Source organism: Pogoniulus pusillus, chromosome 2 (genome assembly GCF_015220805.1).
Source record: "Pogoniulus pusillus isolate bPogPus1 chromosome 2, bPogPus1.pri, whole genome shotgun sequence".
Lineage (NCBI taxonomy): Eukaryota > Metazoa > Chordata > Aves > Piciformes > Lybiidae > Pogoniulus > Pogoniulus pusillus.
Genome location: NC_087265.1, coordinates 23,277,885 through 23,304,679, shown reverse-complemented (window position 1 = coordinate 23,304,679; position 26,795 = coordinate 23,277,885).

Sequence of the window (26,795 nt, the reverse complement as noted above, 5' to 3'; positions counted from 1 at the left end):
TTCTTACACAGGTCTGCTGTCTAGACTTGTGTAGTACAGAACCATCAATAACAACAACCAGGAATTAACTGGGGGCCTGATCTCCTCCAATACCAGGGAAAAATGGCAAAGCTGAGACTGGCTAAGACAAAGAATACAATCACAGCTGAAACAAAATTAAACAAACCCAAACCAAGTAAAGTGCTTCCCTTTTAATAATACTTTAAATGCATTGCAGTGTAGCAGCATTTCTTGTATCTAGAGAGTATCAACACATTGCACAACTCTTGTGTGCTGAATGGATAATGAATGCCCATTCATAGAAATACATTGATAATGTGTTTAACTTTCACACTAAGAACTAGCATATTATTTTAGGAGAGGGGGTTTGGGCCTTCAGAGTGTGCTGCATATTAACTTTTTTTCTCCTTCAGCTATTCTATCACCAGAATGAAATGCCACCAGTATTAATAGGATGGCAGAGTAAATGTCACAAGCTGAAGGAACCACAGGAATGTGTATTTGCCACATGTAGAAGCAGTATTTTATTATAGTGCAGTGCAGAATTTATGAGCATTGCCGCAATGTTCTGGATATGCTTCTCTGGTAATATCTGGCATATATCAGTGCTAAAAGTCAGGCTGCTGCAAAAATCAGCTCCCTTTTGCTCTCTGTGCCTTTCCTAGATGCTATGGAGCTACACAGTCCCAGTAATGCTCTATCAATGACAGTAAGTAAAAGTATCCCTTGAACATTATTTATTGGCCTGTGAATGCAGATTGCATACACACTTTATTACCTGCTAATTTACCACCTGCTGGCTGAAGGATGGGGAAAGTCTACTATTTGTTTTATAGGAATTCATTATGCCATTAACCTTTCACTCCTATAGGCCATGAGGAGGAATTTCTTCAGTTAAATCACTCCCATAATAATGCCCTACAAATGAAAACAATGATTCATTGCACCCCACACAGCCTAATAAATATAAATTATATCCTAATGTTCTGCACTTTGTAAATGATTGTATATACAGCTAGCTGGTCCTTCCAAAGACTGATTTAGTCTCCTCCTGAAACCTGTGAAGTGGGAACGTGCCCCTTTTTGTATTTGGAGTCATGTTTCATATTTTGCATTGCAAAAACAGAGATGTTAGGGATTTTGTGGTTAGTGTGGTTTAATTATAATTTAAAGAGCAAAAAAGAGGGAGGGAGGGAGGGAGGGAGGGAGGGAGGGAAGGAAGGAAGGAAGGAAGGAAGGAAGGAAGGAAGGAAGGAAGGAAGGAAGGAAGGAAGGAAGGAAGGAAGGAAGGAAGGAAGGAAGGAAGGAAGGAAGGAAGGAAGGAAGACAAAATGTCAGCTGTCTTACGGTGCTGGTGTGAGGCTAGTTTGGAATATTTTAATGAAAGAAATTAGATCACTGGTTGTGAAAAGAAAATAATGATGAAATTTATATCATTGTCCTGAAGTCTTATATACCCCTGAATTCCTCTCCCTCCGTGGTTTGAATGGGAGAGGAAAAGGCAGGAACAAACCTGTTTCCCCCCCCTGCCCTGCAGGCATGAAGGGGGGAGAGCGAGGTGCCCTTCTGGCATGAGGGGTGCCCGTGCAGTGCCCGCGCTGGAATCAGGCTGTAATTGGCTGTGGTCTTCGCGCCTAGGAAGTGGTAACTCTGCTCTTTGTCTAGGAAAGGAATAAATACTGGGGGACTTCCCGCTCTTGGGGTTCCCGCCTTAGAGATCGTGCCTGCCTGGAATTTTGTGCCCACCTGAGACTTCTCCCCCCCCCCTCACCTGGCCTGGATAGATTCTACAGAAAGAGCCCAGTGCTCTGGAGGATGGCTTCCACCCATTAGCATCCTTTGTGCACCTGAATACCTCTTAACGACCCTCTTAACAACAGCATCAGAAGAGAGAGCGAGAGCACAGGCCACTGGACCAAGTCAGCATGACCATGACTTATTTTGGCACAGCTTTATTATTAAGTGGGAAACACTATTCATTTAATAGCTCAAGCCTTTTCCAACTTCTGACTTTCAAAATAGTCAGATTATCTATGGCATCCTGTAGATTTTCTCAAACGAACTGAATCTGGTAATTACAACGAAATTAATTTCTGTATATAGTTTTGGGGGCGAGCTTTTGGGAAAATAAAATAACTCTATTTTTCAAAAAAAATCCTGACTCGGCCACATTAATTCCCTGCCTCCACAACAATCATTCATTGGTTTGCGGAGAGGGATAAAAAGCCATAAAGTAAACAATTTGTCCCACTCCGGTCTGGGATGCTGGATTTATTCACCTCCCCTTCATTCTGCTCTAACATCTCTCCACTAATCTTGGCTAACAGAAACCAACATAAGCTTTACTGCTTGTTTTATTTGTCTGTCTGGGAAAGTAGAGGGTAGCTTTGAGCCCTTCCGGGCAGTTTCCTTTGTCCAGGAGAGAGTTTGGATTTATAATTTGTATTTATAATTTATATAGAATTGTAAATACTTGTAACTATATTGTGTATATATTCACGTGGATTATGGCTTGCTGTAAATATAGCTTTGTCTTACTGCCAAGCCATCTGAGTTGGTCTGGTAAATCTCAGTAGTGGGGATGTGAAAGTTTCTAACCCACCACACTTATTTAACAACTGAAATGGCAGTTAGTATTTTGTTGATTTATTTTTCTTATGGAAAGACATTGAAGACAAGCTGGTGTAATTGCAAAACCAGATAGCAGTTGTTTCATTTGAAGGCAAATTTGCTCTGAACAGGTATTCCAGTGGCCACCTGAAGCTGTTTGATGTGGGATACAAGCTGTGTCCAACAACTTGCTGCACTCCATGGAGGAAGCTGATGAACTCGTGGGGTGTAAGTCGAGTCTGATTGTTTAATCAGACTCATAAGGACATTCCAAGTGCATTTTAAGAAAAAATCCTGGTTTTAAACAGAGGTAGCCATGGTTGACTGAAATGCTTGGGAGCTGGTGTAAAATGTCAGTACTCTATGCCACGTTTGTGTTAGAAAAGGAAATTCTTTTGAGGGTTCCCTGAGGCAGGGAAGTGCTGGGACTGCAGAGAGACCCACTAGGAGCTAGCAGCTCTGGCTGGCACCACTGATGAGGTGTGGGCACTGCCAGAGCAATGGTGGGGGACGAAGAAAAGGCTGAGGTCCTGAATGCATTCTTTGTCTCAGCTTTCAACAGTAAGGAGGGAGGAGCTCAGGGCAAGTTGCCTCTTGAACTGGGGGATGGGGTATGTTGCCCTGGAAATTCATGAAGAATTAGTTCAGGACCTGCTGAGCCATCTGGACACCCACAAGTCCATGGGACCAGATGGGATCCATCCCAGGGTGCTGAGAGAGCTGGCAGATGAGCTGGCCAAGACACTCTCCATCATTTTCCAGCAGTCCTGGCTCACCGGAGAGGTCCCAGGAGACTGGAAAATAGCCAACGTGATCCCCATCCACAAGAAGGGTCGGATGGGGGAACCTGGGAACTACAGACCCGTCAGCCTGACCTCAGTGCCAGGGAAACTGATGGAGCAGGTTATCTTGGGGGTGATAAGAGCACACCTGAGGGATGGCAAAGGGCTCAGGTCCAGCCAGCATGGGTTTAGGAAGGGCAGATCCTGCCTCTCCAACCTGATCTCCTTCTATGATCAGGTGACCCGCTTGGTGGATGTGGGAAGGCCTGTGGATGTGGTCTATCTGGACTTCAGCAAGGCCTTTGACACTGTCCCCCACAGCAAACTGCTGGCTAAGCTGTCAGCCCATGGCTTGGATGGCACCACTCTGTGCTGGGTTAGGAACAGGCTGGAGGGCTGGACCCAGAGAGTGGTGGTGAATGGTGCCACATCCAGCTGGCAGCCAGTCACTAGTGGTGTCCCTCAGGGATCAGTGCTGGGCCCCATCCTCTTTAACATCTTCATAGATGATCTGGATGAGGGCATGGAGTCAGTCATCAGCACGTTTGCAGATGACACTAAGCTGGGGGCAGATGTGGCTGGGTTGGAGGGCAGAAGGGCTCTGCAGCAGGACCTTGACTGCCTGGACAGATGGGCAGAGTCCAATGGGATGGCATTCAATAGCTCTAAGTGCAGGTGCAGAGATACAGGCTGGGGTTGGAGTGGCTGGAGAGCAGCCAGACAGAGAGGGATCTGGGGGTGCTGATTGATACCTGCCTGAACATGAGCCAGCAGTGTGCCCAGGTGACCAAGAGAGCCAATGGCATCCTGGCCTGCATCAGGAATGGTGTGATCAGCAGGAGCAGGGAGGTCATTCTGCCCCTGTACTCTGCACTGCTTAGACCACACCTTGAGTACTGTGTTCAGTTCTGGGCCCCCCAGTTTTGGAGGGACATCTAGATGCTTGAGTGTGTCCAGAGAAGGGCAACGAGGCTGGTGAGAGACCTCGAGCACAGGCCCTATGAGGAGAGGCTGAGGGAGCTGGGGTTGTTTAGCCTGGAGAAGAGGAGGCTCAGAGGAGACCTTATTGCTGTCTACAACTACCTGAGGGGTGGTTGTGGCCAGGAGGAGGTTGCTCTCTTCTCTCAGGTGGCCAGCACCAGAACGAGAGGACACAGCCTCAGGCTGCGCCAGGGGAAATTTAGGTTTGAGGTGAGGAGAAAGTTCTTCACTGAGAGAGTCATTGGACACTGGAATGGGCTGCCCGGGGAGGTGGTGGAGTAGCTGTCCCTGGAGATGTTCAAGGCAGGATTGGACGTGGCACTTGGTGCCATGGTGTAGCCTTGAGAATTGTGGTAAAGGATTGGACTTGATCTGTGAGGTCTCTTCCAACCTTGTTGATACTGTGATACTGTGAAATGCAGCGTAACAGAACCAAACTGCTCATTTAGGGGAAAGGCCTGGCCCACAGCAAGTCTTGGTGCATGGTGGGTTCCCTAGGTCATGAAGAGATCTGCCTGGATCTGGCAGCTCCGGGCAGAGCTGCTGCTGAAGCCTGGGCATTGTCAGAGGGACTGTGGCCACCACCTACCTGTACAAACCATCTTGGGGAGCAGAGGAAGGGAATTATCACCCTGACAGGTCCTGAACTGCTGATCCTCACTGTCCCAGAGGCATCTTAGCTATGTCTCCACCCATAGAAAACCATGTCCACCAGAAATGATTGGCAGCTCTGGCAGAGCTCCCAAAAAACCTGAAACTGTCCAGGACTCAGTCTACAGAAGGGCCATGAAGATAATCAGAGGGTTGGAGGTCCTCTTTTATGGAGACAGGCTGAGAGATTTGGGGCTGTTCAGTCCGAAGAGGAGAAGGCTTCAAGGAGACCTTATTGTGGCCTTCCAGTATCTGAAGGGGGCTACTGCCAGAGCTGCTGAAGGACTTTTTACGGTGTCAGGTAGTGATAGGACTGAGGAGAATGGAGCAAAGCTAGAAATGGGTAGATTTGATGTTAGGAAGAAGTTCTTCCCCATGAGGGTGGTGAGACCCTGGAACAGGTTGCCCAGGGAGGTGGTGGAAGCCTCATCCCTGGAAGTCTTTGAGACCAGGCTCTGAGCAACCTGATCTAGTGTGAGGTGCCCGTGCCTATGACAGAGGGGTTGGAACCGGATGATCTTCGAGGTCCTTTCCAACCCTGAAAGTCTGTGATTCTCTGTGTCAGGGCCTGTCACTAGTAATGGGTAGTAGTGGTGAGGTGTGTTCAAGTGGCCAATCTGATCAGCCTGGTGTCAGAGCTACAAGAGGAAGTAGAATGATTAAGAGAAGCATCAGAGGAGTGAGATACAGACTGGTGGAACTGTGCTCTGCTCTCCCTGAAATGAAAATGGGGGACACTCTCCATCACCAGGCAGAAGACACTAGCTTAAAGGAAAGCAGGCACGTTTGGATTTGAAGTGGCAGATGAACTGCCTCCTTGCCTTCTTTGCCTTTACAGGTTTCTCTCTACAACAGATATGAGGCTCTGAATGTGTAACTTTAATTGATGAATGACATAGATGATGGTCATCTATACCAGAGGTGTTGCAAAGATCAGAAAGGCCTACTCCCTTCATCACAACCACCTCCACAAGAAAGAAAAGATGGGTTGTAATTGCTGGTAACTCCTTTTTGAGAAGAACAACGGGTTCAACATGCCAGATATAACATCACCTTAGGGAAGTCTGCTGCCTTCCTGAGGGCAGCTGCTGGAAAAGTATCATGGCAAGCCGTGCACAGTCCAGGAGGGCTGTGGAGTGCATGAAGATGACTTCTTAAACCACATACTAGACAGCCTTCCAGAGGAAATGTGGGTCACCAGCACAAGTGAGCTAATTGGTGACATCATGATACTATAGTTCCATAAAATAAAGAGGTTGTCTGGAGTCTGTCACAAACTGACCCACTGTATGAGCTTAGAACAATGTAAATTGCAACCCATCTGGATGCATTCCTGAGTGATCTGTCCTAAGCGATCTCGTTTTGGCAGGGCTGTTGGATTCAATCTTCAGAGGTCCCTCCCAACTCATAACATTTTATGACTCTAAAATAGTCTTATCTTCTTTTTCCTTTTCATCTTTGTGTGCTCTTCCCTTCTGTGGCGGAGGGGCAGCAGCCCCAAAACTGAGGCTTTCTATGCCTCTACATGCCCAGACATGTTTTTCTGCCAGGACCCACGAGGCAGCAAACAAGTTGTGTATCACATACACACCTAGCCCGTGTGCCTCTGGCGTCCACCCAGGTAATCTCCTATTGGGAGGCCCAGGCATGTCTCTACTGCCTATTGGGGCAAGGTTTGGCTTATGGCCAGCCTGATTGGTCATTTTAGATGTCCAACGAGCCACGAATCTCGGCCCCAGAGCCTTTAAAGAGGGGTGCACAGCAGCACCACATGTTCAGTCTGTTCAGACGGTCCAGACTGTTTACCAGTTCAGAAGCTTAGAGCATTTAGACTCAGCTCTGATCCACAGCAGCATCCTGCTGCCCTGACGCTGCTTGCATGGCCTAGACACAGGATCAGGCCTTACTTACTTGCAAGCATTATGGAGGCCCAGACCTCATTCATTGATCTCAAGGCGCAGTCAAGCTATCTGCAAATCCTTTGAGAAGCAGAGCACATTCATGCCTGCACCATACATATATGGGGAGCCGAGAACCCCTGCCTAAGCCTAGAGCTATCTTGATTTATCTATGGAGTTAAATTTCCATGCAGCATGGCATAGACCCTGCCTGCCCGGCATAGATATTGCTTGCCAGCTATTCTATAACTCTGGAAAGACCCAGAGCCAGCAGACCCCTTTCCAGATGGTCTGCAAACCTGCAAACACAGCCTGCTAGCTACCAGACCGTGTCAGAGGTTACATGGACAAATCCTTCTCCTGCACCTGGAATCCGGCCAGCTGACCATCCCTGGACACACGGCTTCCAGAAGCAGCAGCTCCGAGGCAGAGATCACCCCAGGAGAGAAGGTTGGAGAAACTCTATTTACCCCAGAGACTGGGAAGACTGGGAACACCTTATCAATTCCCCCTTGCAAGCCGGGACAGACTCCAGTTCACTAAGACCCCAATACCGGGCACACGCTGACAGATTCCCGGGAGGGTGATTAATGATTAATACTTAAGAGCAGCACACATAAGTAAGCTTCAATTCCTTTGCAATATAAGTTATCTCTATCTGAAGAGCACACACAGTTTCAGCCCTTACTTGGCAAACACTAGAGTTGTTAAGAGGCATTAAGCCTAAGAGAATCTTTCTCTCTGTCAATAATTGTTAATAATTTGATATTTCCACTTAATAATCAATCCCTGTAAAAATATATCCCAAAGCTATTTTCATAACCTTGCAAATGAAAAACGAACTAGATTTCATAGTGGTTGGAGTGGTATAAATTTGTAAATATTAATTTTAATAAATAATTTTATAAAAAATAAAAACCACCTCAAATTAATTTCTCACCTCCCCCTAACAGGGGAGGAATAGAGAAAACCCCTCCACGACACCTTCCCTACCCAATTTGGGAGGCTCATTTTCTTCAAATGTAGAGAGAGCTGGCACAAAGTATTTCTGTTCCCAACCCACACCCGCCCCCCGCCCCCCCCCCCCCCCCCCCCCCCCCCCCCCCCGCTGATCCCTCCAGTTAAAGCAAAACACTCTGCAAATTTTCCAGTGTTTCAAGAAATGTTTTGTGAAAGGACATATCTGCAATGAGCAGAGCATTGACACTCTGTCACTTCTGTATTTGCTGCACCTTCCTGATAATGTACAAAATCTCTCATATCTTTTTCAAGCATTGCCAATTAAAATAAAAGTTAAAAAAACACCTGAAAAAAATTCCTTTGCAGTATGTGTGACATTCACCTTGATAGCAGTGACATTCAAAGAGCCTGCTGATTTTTAAACTAGTGATTAAGAACTGTCTGAAATAGTTTCACACATGGTTTGCAAATCCTCAGTCAGAGCTTTTCCATCTATGCTGCTGTGAAATACTTCTCCTTGGCTTTGCAGATGTTTAACAAATTCATTTGTGAGAACTCTGTTTTAAAAATTAATCTCTTTCTTCTCATAAATGTTTATTTTTGCCAGTCAATGGCTAGAATGCAGCACAGTTTTGCTGCAGCCTAGGACATGAATAAGATAAACAGAAACATTATTTGATCTGTGATTTCTTTTTTGATATCACCTTTGGAGTTTTGTTTGTTTGTAGTGGTTTTGTTTTCCTGTTTGGTTTCATTTGTTTGGGCTATGTTTATTTGGGGTGTTTGTTTGGTGGGGTTTTTTTTGGGTTTTTTTTGTGGTGTGGTTGTGATTATCTGTCCAATTTCCCATTAAGGTCCTCCTAAGTGAAGCCATTTGATGTACCAGTAGGGTGCCACTGTGGCCAAGAAGACCAGTGGTATTCTGGGGTGCATTGAGCATGACCAGCAGGTCTAAGGAGGGTCTCCTCCCCACTCTGCTCTGCTCTATTTAGGCCACATCTGGACTATCATGTCCAGTTCTGGGCCACTCAGTTCAAGAGAGACAGGGAACTACTGGAAAGAGTCCAACAGAGGGCTACAAAGATGATGAGGGGACAGGAACATTTCTCTTATGAGGAGATGCTAAGAGACTTAGGCCTCTACCTGAAGAAGAAAAGAGCGAGAAGGCATTCCCAATTTTTATCAATATCTGAAGGGTGGTGGTGAAGAGGATGGGACCACTTAGCAGTGGTCCTCAGTGATAGGACAAGGGGCAATGACAGCAAACTGAACACAGGAAGTTCCACCTAAACATAAGGAGAAAATGCTTTACTTTGAGGGTGCTGGAACACTGGAACAGGCTGCCCAGGAGGTTGTGGAGTCTCCTTCTCTAGAGACATTCCAAACCCACCTGGATATGTTCCTGTGCGATCTGCTCTAGGTGACCCTGCTTTGATAGAGAAGGGGACTAAATCTCTAGAGGCCGTTTTCAAGCCAAATAATTTTGTGATTCTGTGATGCACCTTTCTTCTGCCCCTCAGTTTATAACCAGTTCAATTTGAGATAAATGAATAAACTCTTCTCTCTTTGGTATTTTCATTCATCTTCAAGAGGCATAGCAATTTTCAGCCCCTGTGAACAACTATTTTGAGTGTCAGGCATGGTCATCTTACTTTTTAACATCAAGATAAAGGAAGAACATATTGGAAATATCTAGGGTCTGAGTAGATTGCTTCAATGGTGTGAAGAAAAGGTCTTACAGGGTGAATGAGTTGCACCAAAAGTCTTTTCACCTTGGAAAAAGATGCAATTTCATAATTAATGTACTTAGAATGTCAGCATCTACTCACTAAATTTTACTTCATCACAGGAAGCAGAAATTAACAGGATAGCCACGGTCATGTTTAACAAATGTGATATGTCTGGGAAGATTAGACGAAATAAAGCATTTGTTCCAGGCACTTTGCAGCTCCACAGAGACAGATCTTGGAGGGCTGGTGGACAGCAAGTTCTCCACGAGTCGCCAATATGCCCTTGTGGCCAAGAGGGCAAATGGTATCCTGGGGTGCAACAAATAAAGTGCATCCAGCAGGTCTAGGGAGGTTCTTCTTCCCCTCTCCCCTGCCCTGATGAATCTGGAATACTGTGTCATATTTTGAGCTCCCCAGTTAAGAAAGACAGGGACCTGCTGGAGAGAGTCCAGCAGAAAGCCATGAGGATGACTGGGGTACTTGGCCATCTTCCTTAGGAAGAGAGAATGAGAGCCCTGGAGCAGTTTAGTCTGGAGAAGAGTGAGAGGGGATCTTATCCATGTGTACAAATACCTGAGGGGTGAGTGTCAAGAAGAGGGAGCCAATCTCTTTTCAATGGTCAGCGGCAATAAGACAAGGAGCAACAGCTACAACATGGAACATAGAAGGTTTCACCTCAACAGGAGGAGAAACTTCTTTACAGTGAGGGTGATAGAGTCCTGGAACAGGTTACCCAGAAAGGTTGTGAAGTCTGTTTCTCTGGTGACTCTCTAAACCTGTCTGGATACATTCCTGTGCGAATGACCCTAGGTGATCCTGCCTTGGCAGGGGGCTTGGACTTGATGATCTCTGGAGATCCTTTCCAAACTCTAACATTCTGTTATTCTTCAACATTTGCAATTACTGTAGCTGATATATCCATATGAATTTTACATTTGGACAAAAATAAAAGTGTCAAACTTCTTGGAATCTGTGGTCTCAATTGCTAAATTATGTGCTTAGTTATGTTATGATCCTTGGGTACCATTTCTTTCTTTCTTTCTTTCTTTCTTTCTTTCTTTCTTTCTTTCTTTCTTTCTTTCTTTCTTTCTTTCTTTCTTTCTTTCTTTCTTTCTGTCTTTCTTTCTTTCTTTATTTATTTATTTTGGGGGGTTGGTTGGGTTTTTTGGTGGTAGAGTTGGATTTCATAATAAGAAGAAAAAGAACTGCAAACAAGCGATGTGGACGTTATTACAAGCAGCAGGAATTACAACACGCTTTCACCTATAAGAAAGCTTTAAACTGCAAGGTAGGCAGCATCTCATAAAGGCTATTCCATTTCTATGAGTAGCCTCCTGCTAAATGAAAACTCTTCTTGAAAGAGTGTTTTGCAAAATCTGTTCAGTTCCCACTTTAAACTGTTGACAGCAGCACACAATTGAGGGCAAGACTTAATCCAGTTAATCTAGAGATTAGGTAGGAGATGCCATTAAGCATCATAGGTTGGAAGGGACGTTAAAGATCATCTAGTTCCAACTCCCCCTGTCATAGGTAGGGACGCCTTCTATGAGACCAGTTTGCTCAGGGCCCCATCCTATCTGGCTTTGGACACTTCCACAATTCCTCTGGGCAACCTGTTTCAGTGCCTCAAAACTCTTCACCATGGTGAAGAGTTTCCTCCTCATATCTAATCTAAATCTATCTTCTCCCAGTTTGAAGCAAGTGATAGACCAAATACATATGCACAGAAGAAGCTGAGGACTCTGTGGAGGTCATGCTAGGACCAAGAGGAAAGTGGAAGTTTGTTGAAGAAGACTGTTTCAATAGGGAGTTTGTTTGTCACAGTAAGAGGCAGGGGAACTGAGTAGGGGCAGGGGATCAGCAGGTGAGATGGGAGGCATGGGGCAGAGAAGCTCAATTTACAGTGGTGAGTGAGTAACAGTTTACAGACATGGTAGAAGATAAATGTCTTTATCCTCTTTATCCTCGTGGTAGAGGATAAATGTGTGGGAAATCAGGCGTCATTAGTTTTACTCCTTGCAGAAAAACATGTTATTAATTGCCTTTGGTCTCCTGGGGAACCACTAGCCTCATTTGAAACTTCTCTGCTGCTTACTGTCTGATCGCTGAGGCATGCTCTGAATGGAAAGATGTCTTTGATGCTGATATATCAAGCTCTGAACTGAAATCTGCTGAGAAAAGGAAGCCTGAATCAGCAAAGACAACTTTTTAAGGAAACAGAGGTCCCTCTCTGTGGAATAAAGGAGCAAGGGTTGCAGAGACTGGAAATAGTCTGTGTTCTTTAATGCTCAGCACTCTCTGGGGTCCAGCCAGCAGCCTGGAGGACAAAAATGAAATTACTTGAGCATTTCTATCCAAGAAGGAAAAGACTGCTAAGTGGCTGTGTGTATGAGTGGAAGGACTGCCTAACGTGATGAGGAGCTAGTGCTGATTCCCATGTTTGCAGACTTGGAGTATACAAAGTGGAAGCATTAGAGAAGGTGCCACAGTGCTAGGAAGAATTGCCTGGGACTTTTCCTTCCTGTAACTGCAAGTACATTTTGAACCTCTGCGCTTAATTTGAGGCTTTCCACCTTGTCATTTTGGGTAAGAATTCTGACATTAAGAACTGACTTCCGCACAGAAAAAGCCTAAATCAAGGTTTTGTTTCATCTCCCTTACTGGGAATATCTGGGAAAGGGCAGAATATTTTTTGCATTATTTTTGGAGAAGTGGTTCCCAGCTCTGATTTTGTTTTCAGCTTTCTTCAGCTCACTCTACTACTCTTTCTCTTTTCCTTTCATTACAATCACCTGATAAAAGTCTGTTTATTATTTACCAAGGTAGCCACTTTGTAGATATTCCTGTCACGCAACTTCAGCAGGAATGATTAGAGAGCACTAACTTAGAGAGAAGCACATTCACATGTGTAGCCTCATCCCCTGTGCTTCTCCAAAGGATTTCACAATGCATTTATCTCCCTGACATCCTCTGGCCCCTTGTGATGAAATCTTTGACTAGACAGGCTCCAGTTTTCTGGTGCAAGCCTGACGTCATGGCTATCAAAACCCCAGGTGAGCTTTGCATTGCTTCTCTGGAATGTTTGTTCTTCACCCTGCTTCCAAAGGACAGTTTGAGAAAAAGCAATAAAGCACAGGTTAAATTTGGTCTGAAGCATGACTCCCTTTTAGAAAATTCATGTAACTGGAGAAGGAGGAATGGGTAGGTCTAGGTATAAAGTGTAATCTACATGTACAGAGCAATATGTGACTGATTATTCTGTGGGATGATGTGACCGGAGGCCTCTTATAAGTGATCTGATGAAGCACTGCAAGTTAGCATATTTGCATTCATTTGATATTCTTTATCTGCTATGTCTTTACATAATATAGTTGATAAGTGTCTGCATTTTAGTTGGTATATCATAATTGTCAAGCAGGAGAGGTCTCAATTAGATAGCAGAGTAATAGCTTAGGAGCAAAAGAAATTCAGAAAGATTAGTCACTGGAATTCTTATTTTTGTGGAACCTGCAGAAAGGCATTAAAACAGACAAGTACATTAACAAACTTAGAATAAGCTTTTTATTACTTAATATTTTTTCAGTGAAATTCAAAGCTTTGGCACTCTAAGTAAAGCAGAAAGTGGAAATCTCAGCAGCACTGCATTAATTTTTCAAGGCTTAATGTGCCAGACAGGGAATAAGTTATTACATCTGTTGCCCTCTGGGAGGAATAATGAAAAGCACAAAAAATGATTCTTTGCTGTTAGGATGGAATAACTGAATAATAGCTGATATAAGCAGCAGCATTGCAGAAGAAAAGCTTACAGCAGCTTTTGTGTCATCATTAAGAGTGAACATTTCTCTGTATAACTAGTGTAGCAAGATTAGGAAACATGGCAGGGCTTATTTGTTCTTCTCAAGGGGCCCTTTACAATTATGGGAGAATTTCAAATGAGTGTCTCGCTCACAGCTGCTGATAATCTATGTGAGATACTCCTGTTTTTTTCATGTTGAATTTGCAGCCTGTATACATTGCTTCCAGGATCCACAGCAGAAAAGACAAGCTTAGGAGAGCAGGATAGCACTTCAAACTGTGGTGCCTCTGGGCAGCTTAGGGCTTCCTCTGCCAGAAGCCCAGCCCTGGGCTGGGCTCCCTGGAGATGAGGAAATGAGTCCATGAAGTCCTTGTGCCTCTTCTAGGCAGAAATGTCTGCTGGTTCTCGAGTGACTTGTTTTTCAAGGGGGAGCCTGGGAGGCCTTTTCGTTAATGATTGAATTCTCTCTAAACACACTCATAAAGCTTTTTAAGTGTTGTGATAACTTGGCAAATAAACAGAAAGCACCATCTCCATGCTTCAGCAGTACCTTCAGCTAAAGTATCTTAGCCTTCAGTCATCCCCAAGAGGTATGACAGGCTTCTCTAACAGGGAATGGAGACAAGAAAGAAGAACAACACAAATTTTCAGAAGGCTCTGCCTCTTCCCATCTCCTGGTCGAATGTCAAGTGATACTATGGCACATGAATGAAGCCACAGGGGCAACAATAATTTTAGGTCTTCTCAAGTCAATCTGTCCTTCATTGAAAAAAGAATGAGAATGAAATGTATGGATTTTTATCTTTATTTAATCAATCTTAAGATGCCTTCAGAGTGTGCTTCATTGCAGGCTGCCGTTGGCTTGTGACCGAAAGAGAGCTCCCTTCAGCTGATGGAACCAACTGCACTGGGAATTTTTTGTGCATTTTAACCTAATTTGTGCTGGAATGGCCATGCTTGCCAGGGGTTCATCTAAGGACTGAGACACAGAAGGCTGAACATAATGCATAAACAAAGGCTGTTTTGAGGCTGATGTGAGCTAATGGAGAAGGTAAATCCAAATTAAAGCTGATGGAAAAATTCTGCCACTAATTTACTGCAAACACCATCTAACTGTATTTGTGTGTTGAGACAGATTAGGGATAGTCCTCTACTGTTTCCTCTCAATACTTTTGTTTGCCCTGGGCAACACCAGAGCAGTGATCAGTGCACAAATTTAGCTGAAATCAGCTCTTTAAAACTTGGGTACTCACTCTATTTCATTACAGCTTGTTGGCAAGCTTCCACATATTCTGTGTAGGCTATCTGTATGTTATGCCTTACCGAGCTTGATTTTGACACTTCATCCCAAAATACTGACAGCTCATGAGCTCTTACTACATCATTCAACATTGTCCTTTAAAAAACAGTATAGTAATTCTTACTGTGCCCTGGCTGAGAATGAGGAGTCTTCCTCATCAGAAGCATGTTACACAACATTGACAGTATGTACACCAAATGTGAAATCATTCATTTTTAAACATGGAATGAGTGTGTGCCTGCAAACATGTGTAAAGCATAAAAAAGCTTTTTTGCAATACCCTTGCCACTATGCTAGCTTGTAATTTGCTCTATGTATTTATTGGACTAAACATCAAGCCCAAATTAACTTGCAAAATAGCATTTAATTCTTGAAATCCATAGAATCACAGGATATCAGGGGTTGGAAGGGTCCTCCAGAGTTGGAATACAAACTCCCTGCCAAATCAGGATCACCCAGGGCAGGCTGCACAAAAACACACCCAGGTGGTTGTCGAAAGTCTTCATAGGAGACTCCACAATGTCTCTTGGCAGCCTGCTCTAGTGCTTCGTCATCCTCACCACAAAGAAGTGTCTTCTGTGGTACAGTCTCCTGTGTGTTAGCTTGTGTCTGTTGTTCCTTGTCCTATAACTGGTTTGAATTGGAAGGGACCTTAATGATCATCTGGTTCCAACTCCTCTGTCATGCCTAGGGACACCTCCTACTAGGCCAGGTTTCTCAAGGCCCCATCCAACATGGCTACACTTCCAGGCTTGGAGCCTCCTCAGCTTTTCTGGGCATCCTGTTCCAGTGCTTCATAGCCCTCATGGTGAAGAATTTCTTCCTAATGTGTAATCTAAATTGAGCTTCTTCCATTTTGAAGCCATTCCCCCTTGTTCTGTCACCACGTGTCTTTGTAAAACATCGCTCTCCAGATGTCTTGTAGGCCCCCTTCGAATACTGGAAGGTAGCAATAACATCTCCCTAGAGCCTTATGTTCTTCATGCTGAACAGCCCCAACTCTCGCAGCTTGTCTTCAACAGGAGATGTGCTCCATCCCTCAAATCATCTTTACAGTCCTCCTCTGGATCCATTCTTTGTAGTTCCCTGTTGGGGGCTCCAAATCTGGACACAGTCCCACATCTAACTCAGAGGTGACCGGTAGCATTCAAAACCTACTCCATATAACATCTCAGGAAAGCAAAGATCTACAAGCATTAAAAGTAAACCAATTATAAATAAGGGGGAGATTTTTCTATTGTGAAGTGTAATCTCTCTCAGAGGTAGACTAACACGGACATATCCTCTTTAGACAAGAAGCTTAGAACTGACAGCCATTTGGATTTATGTCTGGAAGTGCTGTCAACACCCACAGATCATGAAAAAAAGAAACATTTCGTCTCTTGGCTGCCTGCACTTGCAGCCATCTGTTTGGATGGCACACTCCTGCTCATGGGTTGGTTGGAGTAGTTCACTAGGACTTCGTGGGTGCCAAGCAGCAATAGCTTGAAAAGAGCAGATTGTATGTCTCAGCATGTACTGTATTTTTTATTAGGAGCCCTCATTCAGCATGACTTCAATAGCAGCACAACATCTTTGGTTTGCTGACATTTGTTGATACTCACATGTCAAAGTAAAAGAATAGAGGAAAAATAAAACAGCTTGGGGGGGCCTTGTCCCTGCCAAGATGCAATGCAGTGGGCACCTCAGAAGAAAAATACAATGTGGGACAATCCAAATATCTTTAGGAGAGCCATCTCCTCAGCTGTCTAGATGGATAGAAAAAAAATGGCTGTCTTTTCACCACCCACTGAAATCAGATGGAATTTATGATGTGAAATCGCTCATTCAGTTTCAGAATGGGAAAAGTCGATCACAATACCTAATTACATGGCTGTTGAATATGGACACAGCACTTTAAAATATACTTCTTTTTATCTCCATTAATTTTTCAAGTTCTCTTGAAAGCTTATCAGAAAAAAAATCAACAAATTAAAAGCAAATAATGTTGTATCTAAATGAAATAACAGTGCTGGCATCATTTTTAGCTAGAAGTGCAGTTGCTGTATCACTGCTGTTATCATTTGTGTTGGCTGGGGAACCACAGAATCACAGAAAGGTAAGGGTTGGATGGGATCTGTAGAGATCATCTAGTCCAATCTGTTCTTCTAATGAAGCCTGGTTCGGTGGGAGAGCAGTACCGAGGCTAGCTCAGCTGGAACACGCTTTCTCAAAGCTTTTTCACTTCCATTTTGCGGCTTTCTCGATTAGAGATGCCCAGAAGGGAGGCAGGGAAGCAGCAGGTGTGGCAAGCTATGCGGTGTTAAGTGCTCACTTGAAGGTGAGGCAGAGGGGGCGGTGCCTGGTGAGCTGGTGATTTAAACGAGGAGCGGCCGCCGCGACGACACAGCCTGGTTTGGCGGGGAGCAGTTGTGTCTGCTGAGCCTGGCCTGCAACATGTGCCGGGGAAGGAAAAAAATAAATCCCCAAACTAACTACTAACTTAACTACCATCGGACTTCCAAGAAAGCAAGACACGGTGCAAACTAGGTCCAAGTTGTACAATACTTGTAAAACTGTGGGCACCCAAACAGAGCCCACCTGTAGGAATGCAGGTGTGCAGAGGACTGGATGTGAGGAGTGTTGGAGCCTGGCACTCGAAGTCGAGGGAGACACAGGCACTGGCTGCATTAGGTGTGAGCAGATTAATAGTCTGCTTAACCTAGTGGCTGAACTCAAGGGAGAGGTGGAACGCCTCAAGGCTGAAAGGGAATGTAAAACAGAGCACCATGCTCTGCAGTCCCCCTTGCCAGAGGGAGATGAACTAAGTAACCAAGGAGAATGGATGCAGGTACTTGCCAGAAGGGGCAAGGGTAAACCCTTCCAGCCATCCTCACATCTTCAACTGCCCTTACACAACAGATATAGGGCACTAGAGGTTGAGGGTGAGGTGGTTTTGGAGGAGGCAGAAGCAACACCATCTGGGAGAGCAACTGAAGCAAATCAGTTGCCCCCTCGTATCAGAACAGGTATCCATAAGAAAAAGAGGAGGGTAATTGTTATTGGTGATTCCCTTCTGCAGGGAACAGAGGGCCCCATATGCTGGCCAGACACCTTCCACAGGGAGCTCTGCTGCCTCCCTGGGGCTCGGGTCAGGGATGTTACCAGGAGGCTGCCTACTGTAGTGCAGCCCTCTGATTACTATCCCTTATTAGTTATGACAGGCAGGGAATGATGAGATTGATACCAGAGGGCTAAAAGCTATCAAAAGGGACTTTAAGGCACTGGAAAAAGCAGTAGAGGGAGCAGGGGCACAGGTAGCCTTCTCATCTTTACCCTTAGTCACAGGTTGGAATACAGAGAGGAATAGGAAAGCGTATTTGATTAACAAGTAGCCCAGGGGTTGGTGCCTCCAACAAAACTTTGGAATCTTTGAAATTGGGGAACTTCATCTTGCCACAGGTCTGCAAGCAACAGATGGGATACTACTGACAGAGGGGGAGAAGGACCCTGGCACATGAGGTGGCTGGGCTTGTTGAGAGGGCTTTAAACTAGAGTGGAAAGGGGAGGGGGTTAAACATGACAGCACTAGAGATAAATCAAAGGAAATTGAGGATGGTAGGCTAGAGATAGGGGTAAAAGCAGCAGCCCAGCTGAAGTGCATGTACACTAATGCACGCAGTATGGGTAACAAACAAGAGGAGCTGGAAGCCTTGGTACTGAAGGAAAACTATGATCTTGTTGCCATCACTGAAATGTGGTGGGATGACTCGCATCATTGGAGTGCTGTAATCAATGGCTACAGACTCTTCAGGAGAGACAGGCAAGGGAGAAGAGGTGGAGGAGTGGCTCTGTATATTAGGAATGCTCTGGATGTCATGGGGATAGAAATCAAGAATGATCAAGTTGAGTCCTTATGGGTGAGAATTAAGGGGAAGGCCAACAAAACCGATATCCTGGTTGGAGTCTGTTATAGACCACCCCATCAGGAAGAAGAGGTTGATTTATTACTCTTTAAGCAACTGGAGGCTGCCTCAAGGTCACCTGTCTTTGTTCTGGTGGGTGACTTTAACCTACCAGACATCTGCTGGGACTTAAACACAGCAGAGAAGAAGCAGTCTAGAAGGTTTCTAGAATGTGTGGAAGACAACTTCTTATCCCAGCTGTTACGTAAGCCTACCCAAGCAGGGGGGGCAGCCCTGCTTGACCTGCTGCTCACAAATAGAGAGAGGCTGGTGGGAGATGTGGTGGTTGGAGGCTGCCTGTGGTCAAGTGACCATGAAATTACAGAGTTTTCAATACATGGAGAAACCAGGAGGCGCATCAACAGAACCTTCACACTGGACTTCTGAAGGGCAGACTTCAGCCTATTTAAGGAACTAACTCAGAAAGTTCCTTGGGAAAAAGCCCTTAAAAAAAAAAGGGGTCCAGGAAGGTTGGACCTACTTCAAGAATGAACTCCTGAAGGCACAGGAGCAGCTGTGCCATTGAGCCGGAAGACGAGCTGACGAGGGAGGCAGCCAGACTGGATGGGCAGGGAGCTGCTGAAGGAATTAAAGATTAAAAAGAGAGTGTATCACCTTTGGAAAAGAGGGGAGGTGTCCTGTGGGAGAATTTCTCCCGCAGTGGGGCATGAGCTGTAAACATGAGACCTTGTGATGAGAGATGTCCTTGGAGCCCAGCCGGCCCCAAGGAAGCTAGGCTATTAGGCTGAGCAACCCACGTACACCTGACAGGGGATAGAATCTGCCAGCCTCTGGGGTGTACACAGCTCCAGGGGGCTGACCCTGCTAGCCCCGTGAGGTGGAACCATGGGCTGTTTTGATAAGGAATAACTTATCTGTACCTTACACATAACGTTGGGCCAATCTGTATTGTCCACTGGAGCCAGCCCCAGGCTGGCTGGATACACCTCCTCTGAGCACTATATAAGACACTGCATTACCCTAATACAATCACACTGATGCACAGAAGCTATAGAGTCGACTCGTCAGTGCCCAGATCCGCCTCTCACCAGCCTCCGAACCCCAACAGTGTCCCAGGAAAAGTTCAAGGATGTTGCTAGGTCTTGTAGACAAAAAATTAGAGAGGCAAAAGCCCATTTGGAGCTCAGGCTGGCCACGGCTGTTAAGGAGAATAAAAAAATGTTTCTATAAAAACATTAATTGCAAGAGAAGGGGCAAGAACAATCTTCAGTCCTTGTTAGATTGAGAGTGGAATATAGTGACAAAGGATGAGGAAAAGACAGAGGTGCTTAACATCTTCTTTGCCTCAATCATCAATAGTGGGACAGGTTGTCTCCAGGACAACTGGACTTCTGAAGTGGCAGATGGAGTCAGGGACCAGTATAGTCCCCCTCTAATCCATGAGGAAGAAGTAAGGGACCTGCTGAGACATTTGGATCCTCACAAGTCCATGGGACTGGATGGGATCCATCCTAGGGTGCTGAGAGAGCTGGCAGAGGAGCTGGCCAAGCCAATCTCCATCATTTACCAACAGTTCTGGCTCACTGGAGAGGTCCCCAAAGACTGGAAGATGCCAGTGCAACACCCATACACAGGAAAGGTCAAAAGGAGGAGCCAGAATACTACAGACCTGTGAGCCTGACCTCAGTGCCAGGCAAAGTCATGGAAAAGGTCATCTTGAGCACCATCACAAAGCACCTACAGGATGGCCAAGGGATCAGGCCCAGCCAGCATGGGTTTAGGAAGGGAGATCCTGTCTCACCAATCTGATCTCCTTTTATGATCAGGTTACCTGCCTGGTGAATGTGGGGAAGGCTGTGGACGTAGTCTACCTGGACTTCAGCAAAGTCTTTGACATTGTCTGCCACAACAAGCTCCTGGCAAAGCTGGCAGCTCATGGTTTGGACAGATTCACTCTGTGCTGGATCAAGAACTGGCTGGATGGCAGACCCCAGAGAGTGGTAGCAGCCAGTCACTAGTGGTGTTCCCCATGGATCAGTACTGGGCCCAGTCCTGTTCAACATCTTTATTGATGACCTGGATGAGAGGATTGAGTCCAGCATCAGTAAGTTTGCAGATGACACCAAGCTAGGAGCAGGTGTTGATCTGTTGGAAGGTAGGAGAGCCTTGCAAAGGGATCTTGACAGGCTGGATGGGTGGGCAGAAGCCAACGGGATGAGATTTAATAAGGCCAAGGGCAGGGTTCTGCACTTTGGCCACAACAGCAGCTACAGGCTGGGGATAGAGTGGCTGGAGAGCAGCTGGGAAGAAAGGGACCTGGGGATACTGGTAGACAGTAGCTGAAGATGAGCCAGCAGTGTGCCCAGGTGGCCAAGAGAGCCAATGGCATCCTGACCTGGATCAGGAACAGTGTGGCCAATAGGACAAGGGAGGTTATTCTTCCCCTGTACTCAACACTGGTCAGGCCACATCTTGAGTACTGTGTCCAGTTCTGGGCCCCTCAATTCAAGAGAGATTTTGAGGTGCTGGAATGTATCCAGAGAAGGGCAACAAAGCTGGTGAAAGGCCGAAAGGTCTGGAACACAAACCCTATGAGGAAAGGCTGACGGAGCTGGGGTTGTTTAGCCCGGAGAAGAGGAGGCTCAGGGGGGACCTCATTGCTGTCTATAGCTACCTGAAGGGAGGTTGTAGCCAGGTGGAGGTTGGTCTCTTCTCCCAGGCAACCAACAATAGAACAAGGGGACACAGTCTCAAGTTGTGCCGGGGGAAGTATAGGCTGGATCTTAGGAGGAAGTTCTTCACAGAGGATGTGATTTGCCATTGGAATGGGCTGCCCAGGGAGGTGGTGGAGGCACCGTCCCTGGAGGGGTTCAAGAAAAGCCTGGATGAGGCACTCATTGCCATGGTCTAGTTGACTGGATTGGGCTGGGGGATAGGTTGAACTGGATGATCTTGGAGGTCTCTTCCAACCTGGTTGATTCTATGATTCAATGATTCTATGATTCTACAACTTAGACGTTTATCTAGATAAGGTTGCACAGGATTGCACTCAGGTGGGTTTTGAAAGTCTTCAAAGCTCCACAAGTTCTCTGGGCAGCCTGTTTCAGGGATCAGTCACCTTCAAATGAAAGGAATTTCTCCGAATGTTTAGGTACAACATCTTGTGATCATTTGTGTCCATAGGCCCTTGTCCTATCACTGGGAAGAGGTCATCCTTCAGGTATTTATAAGCATTGAGAAGATCCTCTCTTCTCTACGTTAAAGAGCTCTGGTCTCACAGCCCCGCCTTGTAAGCGAAATACTCCACTTCTCTCATCATCTTTAATCACAGAATCATAGAATCTGGGTTGCATGGAATCATAAAATGGTCTGTTTGCACCCTGGGGTCCATCAAGAAAAGTGTCCAGCAGGTCTAGGGAAATTCTTCTTCCCCTCTACTCTGCCATAGTGAGACCACACCTGGAATACTGTGTCTGATTTTGGGGTCCCCAATTCAAGAGAGACAGGGACCTGATGGAAAGAGTCCAGTGGAGGGCCAAGAGGATGACTGGAGGACTTGACTATATCTTCTACCAAGAAAGACTGAGAGCTCTGGGGCTGTTTAGTCTGCAGAAGAGAAGACTGAGAGAAGATCTGTGATGGTTTGGGTGTTCCCCGCCCCCTCCCACCCACACACACTTTAGAAATCACCCAAACTAGACTCAGCCGGCTCTGGAAATATGAATGAAACTTATATTTACAGCTAGCATAATATACAAGCAGATATTTACCGTATATACAGTTATATACAGAAATAGACAAGGTAAAAAGGTAATACAGAAACACAACACCCCTTCCAGAATCTGAGACCCCAGGAGGGGCTCTCAACCACTCCTTCACCTTCCCCCTACCCCTCTCAACCTTACCCCAGTCCCAAGGAAGAATAGAGGTTCGGCCAAGAGTTTAGGAATCAAAGTGGGTTAGCCCAAAATGGAGGGTGAAGTTAGAGAGATGCGGTTCAGCCAGCAGCCTGAGTGAGAGCGATTATCTAATGTTTTTATTTCTTGTTCCTATGCTTCTCAGCAAGACTGTGAGCAAAGCAGACATCACCATTGTTTTCTTTTCGCAGTCTGTAATCTAGTTTTTCTCACCAAAACATTCTAGCCTGCTTCAAACTAGCACAATCCACCCCTGTCCACTTCACTCAGAATATTGCTGAGAACTATCTGATCTAATCTAAACCAATATTTACACTAATGAATTTCACAAGTTCTTTCTCACCAATGTCTACCAGTATCTGAGGGGTGGGTGTCAAGAGGATGGAGCAAATCTCTTTTCAGTGTTCAGCAGCAATAAGACAAGAAACAACAGCTACAAACTGGAACATAGTAGATTTCAGCTCAATGTGAGGAGAAACTTCTTCATAGTGAGGGTGACAGACCCTGGAACAGGCTGCCCAGAGAGACTGTGGAGTCTCCTTCTCTGGAGATTTTCAAAACCCTCCTGGAGCTTTCCTGTGTGAACTACTCTAAGTAATCCTGCTTTTGGCAGGGGATTGGATTTGATAATCTCTGGAGCTCACTTACAATCTCTAAGATTGATTCTGTGGGTTGGAAGGGACCTCCAAATGTCAACTTTTCAGACCTGTGCTGTTGTGGAGGGCCTGTAGGCCCGAACAGAGGCTTCTTTATGCCTCTACATGCCTGGACATGTTTTTCTGCCAGGACCCCTGATTGTAAACAGGGTGTGTAACACACACCCCTCCAACTCGTGTATCCCTGGGGCAAGCCCACGTGATCCCCATATTTGGGAGAGTTCAGGCAAACAGCTTCAAACTATTATGGTAAGGTTTAGCTTACTGCCAACCTGATTCGTCACTCTAGTGGACAAAGGGCACACTAATCTTGGCCCACAGTCCATAAAGAGGGATGCACAGGAGAGCTGCGTGTTCAGTTCAGTTCTGTTCAGTTCAGTTCAGCTTTCTGACCCTGCCTGCAGAGCAGCTCAGCTCTCTGACCCACATGCAAGGATCAGACACAGTTCTGACCTTCACCTGAAGCGCTCAGCTGCTCATACTCACACACTCGGATGCCATTGCATAGCTCCGATGCTCTCTGAGGCTCAGACCTCAAGCTGATATTATTCACAGCTTACTTGCTTGCGTACTTTAGATGCAGAGCTCATTCAAGCCTGCACACATTTGTATATATAAAAGGAGCCGATAGCCTCCTAAACCAGCATCATCTGTGCACATTTGCAAGCTGTCTTGCATTGATCTACGGAGTTCAGACTCCCAGCAGCCGAGCACACTGCATGCCCACTGCTTATTGCCTGGAGAGAACCAGAAAGCAGACTTCTGGACTGTCTGCACACCCCCACTCACACACAGCCTGAACCCATGAAGGAATCGTACCAGTGACAGCATGGACATTCTTCTCCTGTTCCTGTAACCCTGCCAAGCTGATAATCCCTGGACACGGCATCCAGAAGAAGACAGCAGCATTGAAGCAGAGATCGTCCATCGCCAGGAGAACAAAGGTTAGAGAAACCTATTACCCCAGAGACTGGGAAGATTTATCATTTCCCCTCAAGCCGGGAAGATTCCAGCATCCAAGAGTCCACAGGCAAAGCCCCTGAAGTCCAGATACTGGGCACAGGCTGTGACACAACCCTGGAGGGTGATTAATAATTAATAGCAACACTTATAAGTAAAGATTTAATTCCTCTATAATATAAGTTATCTCTGCCTTAGAGCAGAAAGAGTTTCCACCCCTCTGCTGGGCAAATAGTGTAAGCTCTCAAGCGGCACTAAGACAAAGGGGAAACTCCTCTCTCTGTTTATAGTTTAATGTTTTGCTAGTTATTGACCAACTCCCTGTATATATTCTATCCTAAATTGTTTTCATAATCTTGTACAGAACTAAATATTAATACACAGTAGTTGGGGGTGGTGAGAGTTCTTAATTTTAATAAATTATATTTTTATATAAAATTTATATTGCCTTAAGTTAATTTCTCACCTCTGCCAAATAGGTGTAGGTACAGAAATCCCCCTCTGCAACATGTGCTGAACTCTTTCCAGTTCCCTGCCTGTCTTGAACTGGGCACAGTACTGCATGTGTGGTGCCACCAAAGCAGAGTAGAATGATTTTACACAGCATTAAATTCCCCCAGATTCAGAACATATTTCTTGCATCTTGTATGAAGATCATGCACTCCCAATTACCCACTGCAAACACAGACAATCTCTCTGCATCTTGAAAGCTATTGATAAGTCTCCAGACCAGGCCTTCCTATTTGTCACCAACCACATTTGCATTCCATGTCACAAAATATTATTCAGCGAGGTCATTCATGGGTGCTGTTAAATTAGATTCCAGGCAGGCTGTGTGTGACTAGATCAAAACCAGTTTACCAATCTGCTGCACAAGTGTATTTCTCTGAAGCCAAATCAATTGCAGACGTAGCAAATGACAGTGCCCTGTGCAGAGCTGGACTCTCTGTTACCAGGCTGCATTGCAAACGAGCGCTGAGGGCAGTGCTCAGCTCTCACCTCACAGGCATGACGAGCAGCAGTGTTTTTGCAAAGTGGAAGCAGTGTTCTGCTTTGAGAAGCCCTGGAGGTCTCTGTTTAATGAAATAATTTCCTCTTGAGATGCTATTAAGAAGGAAAATTTTATTTCATTCTTCCAACTCATTTTCCACCAAGCACACAGCATTTGGAAGAAAGGAAACTATGAAGGAGCCATTGCAAAGCGTCAGCTTTTAAGGTTCATGTCTAACATCACAGATTTCCAAGGACATGCACTCTCCGCCTTTGCATGACAAATGCAACACACTTTTAAAAGGCTGCCAGTCTGAGACATAGCAGGCAATATTTGACACAGGTCAAAAGTTAGCATTTTATTTTTAAAGTGCCTTTTTTTTTTCACCTAAAGAGAAATGAAGTTCTCTGTATTTTAGGCACTGTTCCTGCTCAACCATCCCTTCTTTTAAAATGAGTATTACATTTGGTATTCATGTTGTTATCTGGTTTTTTTCCCTGACAAGACTTCTTAGATGTAACTCTTTTTACTCTTTGTTTCAGTTGTGGGTTTTTGTTTATTCATTTTTAACATATCTAATTTTCTCATATGCTTTAAAATTTTCTTGGTTCCTGGACCCTTGATTTTTAGCATGAATGTGTCAGTGACTGAATAATGTCAACCACTGACAAACCTAGTAGAATAAAACCAGACATCACAGGACCACAGGATGTTAGAGGTTTGAGAGGACCCTCTAGAGATCATCAAGTCCAACCCCTTGCCAGAGCAGGACCAGAGAATCTAGCACAGGTCACACAGTAACACATCTAGACAGGGCTGGAAAGGCTCCAGAGAAGAACTATCTGGGGAACATTTGCTCTGGGATGCTTAAAATAGGGAAGTTCTTCCTTATGTTGAGGTGGAATTTGCTGTGCTGCAGTTTACATCCTTTGTCTCTTATCCTATCGTGAGGCAGAAGTGAGTAGAGGCTGTCTCTTTCCCTTTGTTTTTGACCCCCATCCCTTGCATATTTATAGACATTGATTAGATCCCCTCTCAGTCTTCTCTTCTCTAGGCTAAAAAGCTTGCAGCCTTTCTTCATCAAGAAGTGTCCTCCATCGTACTTTCTCAAGTAGATCCCTGTCCCTCCTGAACTGTGGAGCCCAAAACCAGATGCAGTATTCCAGGTGAGGTCTCACTAGGGGAGAATAGAGGGGGAAGAAGAGCCTCCCTTGATGTTCTTTGTTTGTCTATGTTTTGACTAAATCACTTCAGAGTTATGAAATAATATGGAGTAGGTTTCTAGCACAAACTCCTGAATGGTCTACCTATACCTAGAAGAGCATGCTGCTATAACATGGAAATGAAAAAGTAGCATAGTGAGTGATGTCAGAAGATAAGAAGAGGTTTTGCTTGAGAATGCCAAGTGGCCGTTAGTAGGGAAGTGGGACCACCAAGTATCTCTGACTCAGCTATAACATGTAATGATTCAGATGAAGAACCCATTCAAGTGTGACTAAGTTCTATTGTCCTGTCTCTGATGGTGATAAGGTAACTCACCTCTTCTCAACTCTCACCAGGTACCCATGCTGGAGGGACATGCTTTATCCCTACTCGCTGTATCAGCAGGAGATTCTGGTGAGCATGTGTTTTCTCCTCACTTTGCTAGCATCCACTAC